At 35.3% G+C, this 7,381-nt stretch overlaps 2 pseudogenes; one reads left to right on the top strand and one right to left on the bottom strand.

The window, feature by feature from the left end:
• The first annotated feature begins 2,382 nt into the window (after positions 1-2,382).
• On the top strand, positions 2,383-2,780 carry LOC150008876 (chromatin accessibility complex protein 1 pseudogene; annotated as a pseudogene).
• Positions 2,781-6,542: 3,762 nt separating this feature from the next.
• Positions 6,543-6,692, bottom strand: LOC150008875 (U1 spliceosomal RNA; annotated as a pseudogene).
• Positions 6,693-7,381: the final 689 nt, after the last annotated feature.

Genomic DNA, 7,381 nt, shown 5'->3' with positions numbered 1-7,381 from the left:
CAATGTAATAAGGCTGGAAAAAAGAGTAAGAAGTATCAGTGCTGCACACAAATAATTTCAGTATGTTTCACTCACATATAAGATAATTTTCTACCTAGAAAAGTCAAGACAATAAAGTATTCTAATTTTTAAGAGTCTGATGACGCTGCCATATATAAGGTAGACATGAAAAAAATAACTTTTCTTATGATTCTGAAATAATTGGAAATTATAATGAAAATAACACCATATCCAAAAGCATTAGAACTTACTATAATAAAAAGAAAAATATAAGAAAAAATATACAAGACCTCATGAAAAACAAAATATAAAAATGTATTGATAGATATTAAGTAGAACTCTAGATAAGTAACACAAAGGCAAAGATATAAGTTTAAGGATATTTATTATATCATTGTTTGTAGTAATGAAAAATAAAATAGGAAATGTTCATCTATTGAGCAGATGATTTTATCATATTGTGATACATCAACACAATGAATCCTCTTAAAAAAAACTTTTGAAAAATGAGATTGGAATTCATGGAAACAGAGAGTAGTGGTGGTTACCATGGGCTGGGAAGTAGGAGAAAATAGGGAGATGTTGGTCAAAAGGTACAAACTTCCAGTTAGAAGATAAATAAGTTCTAGTAATCTACTGTACAACATCATGATTATAGCTGAATATACCATACTGTATACTTGAAAGTCGTTAAGTGAGTAGATCTCAGATATTTTCACCACAAAAAAGAAATGGCAACTACGTGACATGGTGGAGATGTTAGCTAACACTATGATGGTAATCATTTCACAATATGTAAGTGCATCAGATCAATAAATACACTGAACACCTTAACCTTATACAATGTTATATGTCAATTATATGTCAATTAAAGTGGGGGAGGGGATAAGGTAGTTCTATTAAGTACAGACATGAAAAGTTGCCAGCCATATTTTTTAAATTATGTTTTAAAGATGTAGAACAAAGTGTGTGATCTAGTTTTTGTTTAAAAGAAATACCTGGTTGTATATGTACAGAACATAGTTAAAATTATACCCAGATGTTGTATCAGACCCGTCTTACATACACCCTGAATCACCTCAATACCACCTTTTCCTACAGTCATTGCTGCCTCGGCCAGTTCCACCCATGCTTTGACCAGCCTTGCACGCATGCCCAGTGACCGGGTCTCACTTCAGCCACACTGGGCATACCTAAGCTTCCTCCTCCAGGGCACATAATTCTGAGACACATTTCGGATGGCTCCTTAGAATCTCAGGGAGCAAATGGGAAAAACTGAAACTTTTACTTTCTGCTTTACATACTGTGCATGGTTTAAATGTATTATTTTTTAAAGTTTCACTTTTGTAATTTATAAAAATGTATAAAGTGTAGAGAATCAATAGGATTTATTAAATTGAAACTTTGATAATGGGGTATAAAAAAGGAAAGAGTATACCCAGGTGGTTGACTAGGATAAATTGAAGGATTGGGGAGCTTTTAATAGACTGAAAACATAGGAGTAGCACTATTGATGAAGATGATGGGGTTCAACTTTAGACAAAATGACTTTGAGGAACTACATCCAGGTAGTAATGCAATAGTCTAAAGATCATTCTTCCCACCAACCATATAAAAGAAGGGCCTAGGGAATTTAGTCATACATAAAGAAGCTAGGCATTCATTCCAATAATTTGTTTAAGCAAAATTTCATCAAATTATGAGTTTTTAAGCAATAAGAAATTTTAATTATATCATATTTTAAAGATAATATTTTTAAAACTAAAAGCTGTCCTAGTCTTACAATAGTGCTCTCATGGAAATAGGTTTATTATTCAATTCTTAACCATGATTATCACTTGATATAGTGTCTGAAACTAATGTATCTTGTATATTTTAAATATAGCAACATTATTCCACTCAGTGGCTACAGCAGGGCTTTCAAAGCTGGACTCAAAATAGATTTTAGGAGCCAAAATATTTATTTACTCAGTTTGACTCCAAACACCTGTTCCCTTTACTTCCATTATCCCAGATGTCATCATTTTCTATGTGACCCATGAAGTGAAACGGTTGAGACTCACTGGATTAAAATACTCAATATAAGTGAATTAATTAAATTGTTCATTGTTTTATGAACCTGATCAAAATATTGTTCCATTAATTTGTGGAACATATCAAAATGCTATTTAATTACCAAATAAAATATGAGGCATATATCCCACTTACTGCCTTTTTAACCTATTATTTTGTAGAAGAAAATATAAGTATTTTTCTAACATAGAACCCCATAAGATCATGGGACTGATGGTATGCAAAAGTTCCCACTTGCTGATTTTTCCTTTGCTACCTTTTATTACAGGCTAACCTAAAATTAACTTTTCTTGGAGGAGGAGCACAAAGATGGAGGACATGGTCATGGGCAGAGAGAAGTGCCGGGAGCAGCACCTTGTGTCGCTGCCCCTGTCCCACATGCGGCTCAGCATGAAGAGATCCCCCGAGGTGTTCGCATCAGCCAGGAGGCACTCGCGCTCACAGCTAAGGCTACGGGGTGCTTTGTTCAGTATCTAGCCACCTATTCCTACAGACATGGCTGTGGACAAGAAAAGAAATCATGTACTTAAAATGATTTATCAAATGCTGCAGAGGAATTGGAAACTTTTTCGTTTCTTGCAGATATATCACCAAAGAAGATATTAGCTAGTAAATATCTGAAAATGCTTAAGGAGAAGAGGGAAGAAGACAAGCAAGAGGACAGTGACAGTAATGGTGAAAGTGACAATGATGAAGCAGAATCCTAAACATAAAATGAAAGCTTTAAAAATCAGCCTGGTGAGGATCCTTTTGGATTAGCATCATGATTGTTTTTGTTTGTTTATTTTGTTTTTTAAATTTATTTTTTTTTTAGAAAGAGTGAAGGAGGGAGGGGGAAAGAGAAGGAGAGAGCGAGACATGAATTTGTTGTTCCACTTATTCATGCAGTCATTGGCAGCTTCTTGTCTGAGCCCAGATAGATCAAAACTCTGATAATCTTGGTGTATGGGGTGACTCCCTATAACGAACTGAGCTACTCTGCCAGGGCCAGCATTATTGCTTTGAAGTAATCACAACACTGTGCAGCTTAGGTGCTTCACTTTTCATACTTTGAATACCTTGTATTCTTCTTTCCTGACTCAGAGCATCTGATGCACCTACACCATAAACAGCTGAAAGGAAAGTTGTCAGGCCCGCAGTTGCAGTTGGAGGGAGCTCAGAAAGAGCTGCCTGGACAGCCACACACATACAGTCCACCTGCAGCTGTAAGCCATAGCGGCAAAGACAGTTCTGCTTAACTTATGATGTACAGGCAGCCTTTGAAGAGCTTCTAAATATCGGCTATGTAAAAACAACTAGGCCTGGTTTTAGCTAAATATGCAGTGTAAGCTACATTTTGTTGCATTGTATGTAGTATGTTACACTTGCAATTTTTATATTTCAAGAAAATTTGTTAGAATATTAGTCCAAATACTTCATTTTAACTGTAAAGACATAATTTTTATTAAAAGTTGTATGTAAACTTACAGTGAAGTTCTCTCTAGACCTAATTTTGTAACCTTCTATTGTTCTAATGCCTTGCTTATTACCTCACACCTCTGCGAAATTTAAAAATAAGCATTTTCAGCACTTTTATTCCCAGAGAAAATTTTCAAGTCAAATCATAAATCCAGAAACAAATATTGCCTTTCCTAAGCATATTTTTCTTTAAAAAATTTTTAGAACATTTTGTATATTGTAAATCTATCTCATTTGCTGTTCCTTTCTTTACACCTATAGTAATGGTTTTTAAAATCCACAAGAGAAAACCAAAAGCCCTATATTTTCTCACACTGGGTAAATTTTCAGTCTGTTGGTTGTGTAAGCAAATAATCAGTTCCATCACCCCAAATATTTCCCTGTACCCCTGGGAGTTAGTCCTTTCCCCTGTTCCCAGACAACCACTGATATGTTCTGTCTCTCTTGTTTTTTAAATTTATCCATAAATAAAAATAAAATGAAATTAACTTTTCCTTTTCCATCTACATAACACTACCTCATTGTTTTGATGTGTCAAATAAACAATTATCAGCAATAAAACTCATGTTGACATGGCTAAATGCTTGGTATGCATTAAAATTGTGAGGGCAGCCCTGGTTGGGGTGGTTCAGTGGATTGAGCACTGGCCTGTGATCCAAAGGGTTACCTGTTCAATTCCCAGTCAAGGCACATGCTTGGGTTGCAGGATGGGTCCCCACTTGGGGGTGTGTGAGAGGCAACTGCACATTGATGTTTCTCCCCCTCTTCTTTCTCCCTTCCTTCCCCTCTCTGAAAATAAATAAATAAAATCTTTTTTTTTAAATCTGAGGGCAAAAATAGTCCTTTTTAAACAGGAAAAAGGGTTAAGCATGTTTTTAGTCCTTCCTGCCCTACAAACTAAGCCACCATCACCATCTCCTTTCTAGATACCCAGTGACCTCAAATTCTACCTCATCAAAATAAATTCTTAGAACATTACCTGATAAACTCATTTAAACCAAGGTATAAATTTGTGATAATCCCAGTAAATTATCTCCCCAAAGTATATTTTCATTTTTAGAAGAGAAAAACCTTAGGAAAAAAAAGATATTAGCCTCAGGTTGTTCAAGTATTCTAGGAGAAACTTTTTCAAATCCTTGAATTTGCACCAGTTAGGTGACTAGCTGATTCATCCATTATTTCTATAATTCTCTATGATAGGAAATAACCTAAGAGATAGAAAATAAAAATACAACTACTAGAAGAATGAATTATCATTTTCTTCAAAAGTAAAATGAATTTGTGCATAATCAGTTGTGTTCATCTGGAATTGGCTAGCTTCTTATCTTTCTTTGGCTACTTTTCCGCATGTCCTAAAGTCCCAATTCTGAAGTCACCAACATCAGGCAGTATTGGGCCCTTTTTTAATATAGAAATAAAGCACTAACTAGACGCTCTAGTCACCATGTCTTTAGTAGAGCTAACCATAAATATATACTTCTTTGCTTTACAACTCGACCTCCACTGCTTCTGAAACAAAGGATTGTAAGTACTCTGTTTTTCACATTAGACTATCATGAAAATCAAGATACATATTTAATGCCATTTTCTTTCTCAAGTCGTGGAAAGTGGCTGAGCCTTCCACTGCAATGTCCCCCACTCCCTGCCAAGAAGAAACAGAGTCAGAGTAAACTATTTTTACTCCAACACCTTATTTATTTCTGCACATGGAATAGATCCAGATGTGTGTACAAGAAGGTAACAACATCTAGACTTGGAGGTGAGGAAACAAGAGTCACATTTTATATTCAGATCCCAGCTGCATGTTCAATTCCAAGTCGAACATAAGCTGTTGTTGCTTTTCTTTCACTCTCGCTTGGTCAAGAGACGAATAATTATGTTCTCCCAACATGCTTCTAAACTAGTGTAAATAAAGGCTAATTCAAGTTTTCAGTTTTACAATTTAGATTCACTAATAATTATATATTTTTTGGAAAGACACTTTTCTAAAGGTCATCAAATATTTTGAGCCATAAAAACTGGGTGTCAATTTTTTGACCAAATGTATTCAAGATGCAAGACTATCTGCTAAATTGGGAAACTGCCTACCTTACACTCAGCAATGATGCAAAACGTATCTACAGGTCACTAAAGCCACCTTCCAGTTGAACTGCCTGATGTCTGAAAAGAATAATGCCTTTAATATGTTGTAACAGCTATATTTTTAAAAGAATACTGGAGCAGAAGAGAAAACTGTTTATTCCAAACAAATGTTTTTACTTTGTCCACAGTGAAGGTCTCTGTGAGATAAGAGCCTGAATGAAAATAGCACACAGATGGAGGTTGCAGCCCATGTAATAAAATGTCAGGCTAAAAAAAGAGAGTCATCAGGGAACTTCATTGGAACTTTGATTCCACAGATCAGTCATTGAGCTCAACAACTTCATTGTACCTTAGCAAAAACTAAAAGCAGATAGTCATCTAAAACTGAAAATAAGAAATGAGGGCAAAAAGAATGTCACGTCCCTAACGTCCTCCCCATCACCCCCACTCCTACCATCACAACCACACTGAGACTCTGTTCCTCATTTCTAGCCTTAGGCTCCTGTCAAACACACAAAGGGAATTCTTCATTACTTTTATTTTCCCTCTGCTTTCCCTTTCTCTCGGATTATGTAGTTGATTTAAAATTTAGAGTAGGTGAGGGTATCTGCAAACCTCCTAGTAGAATAAAATACTACCAACCCAGTTCTGGTTAATAATTAAACATTTCTAACAGCAGGCTGACTTAATATAGTAAATGGTCTGTATATAGAAAAAATTAATAAGCAATTCTCTTTAATTAAAACAGACAAAGTTTCTCCTCAAGGTTCTTGTAATAGAATATTAACTAATATGAAGGGTTATCTGGAGTTTTCTCATTTCTTTTCCAAGACACGTTATTAAAGAAGTACCATATTTTAACAAATGCAAGAAAAAAATAAATCAGATCTTCCCTACCATTGCCAATTTTTGTTTTTAGGGTAAAGTGCAAAAGGAGTCCTCCACAGCCACAAATTATGCAGTCATTTCTCACATTTGGGGGAAATCACAGGGCTCAGCACACCCAGAGTACAATGGGTGAACCTCACCCTAGGAAAACCACCTTTCTGATCACGGTATCTCCCCTGCCAGATCCGTATAGCATTGCCAACTTAAATATATATATATATACCTTAGTTTTAACCATCAACTGTTAATTAGGTAATTAACTTATCTATACATCACCAACTCTTCTTTGTAATGGGAATTGATCTTGTTTAGTGATGGATATGTAAAGACATCTATAAAAAATAAGAAGCTGAATGAGTGAAATTTATTTCCATCTTTTGTAAGCTGTTAGTGGATTACCTGTGATGTGCCTCACATTCTGGTTTAATGCTTGGTCAGTAATAAAAATCTTTTCATTCTCTACTACCATTGTGGAAAGGGCTCTGGGTTGGGAGAAGATTTTGCCTTTAATTATATCCCCCCAACATATGGAAGGAGCCACGAACACTCTAGGCGACACATCGTTATCACCATTTAGGGACTCCCTCCCCCAAAAAGTGAAATGACCCGCATGAGTGACTGAATTGACCACTTTTGCTTCATTGTCTCATTGAGTAATTAATCCCACTAAATATTAGGTACATATTTAATACTTGATAAATATCTATTGATTGATAAAACATGCTATTTTAAGGGTACCACTATTCCTAAATTTCCTGGCTTTCATTTTATTTGGCTTTAATTGAACAATCATCCCCTATAATGGCTCTCCATTAATTTTGTATGTCTGTACTTAATAGAGGTCATAAACTAATTAGGTCATAAACATTGACTAATACAA

This window comes from Furipterus horrens, unplaced genomic scaffold, assembly GCF_987537825.1.
Source record: "Furipterus horrens unplaced genomic scaffold, mFurHor1.1.pri manual_scaffold_5, whole genome shotgun sequence".
Classification (NCBI taxonomy): domain Eukaryota; kingdom Metazoa; phylum Chordata; class Mammalia; order Chiroptera; family Furipteridae; genus Furipterus; species Furipterus horrens.
This window is presented reverse-complemented; position numbering and strand designations above follow the sequence as displayed.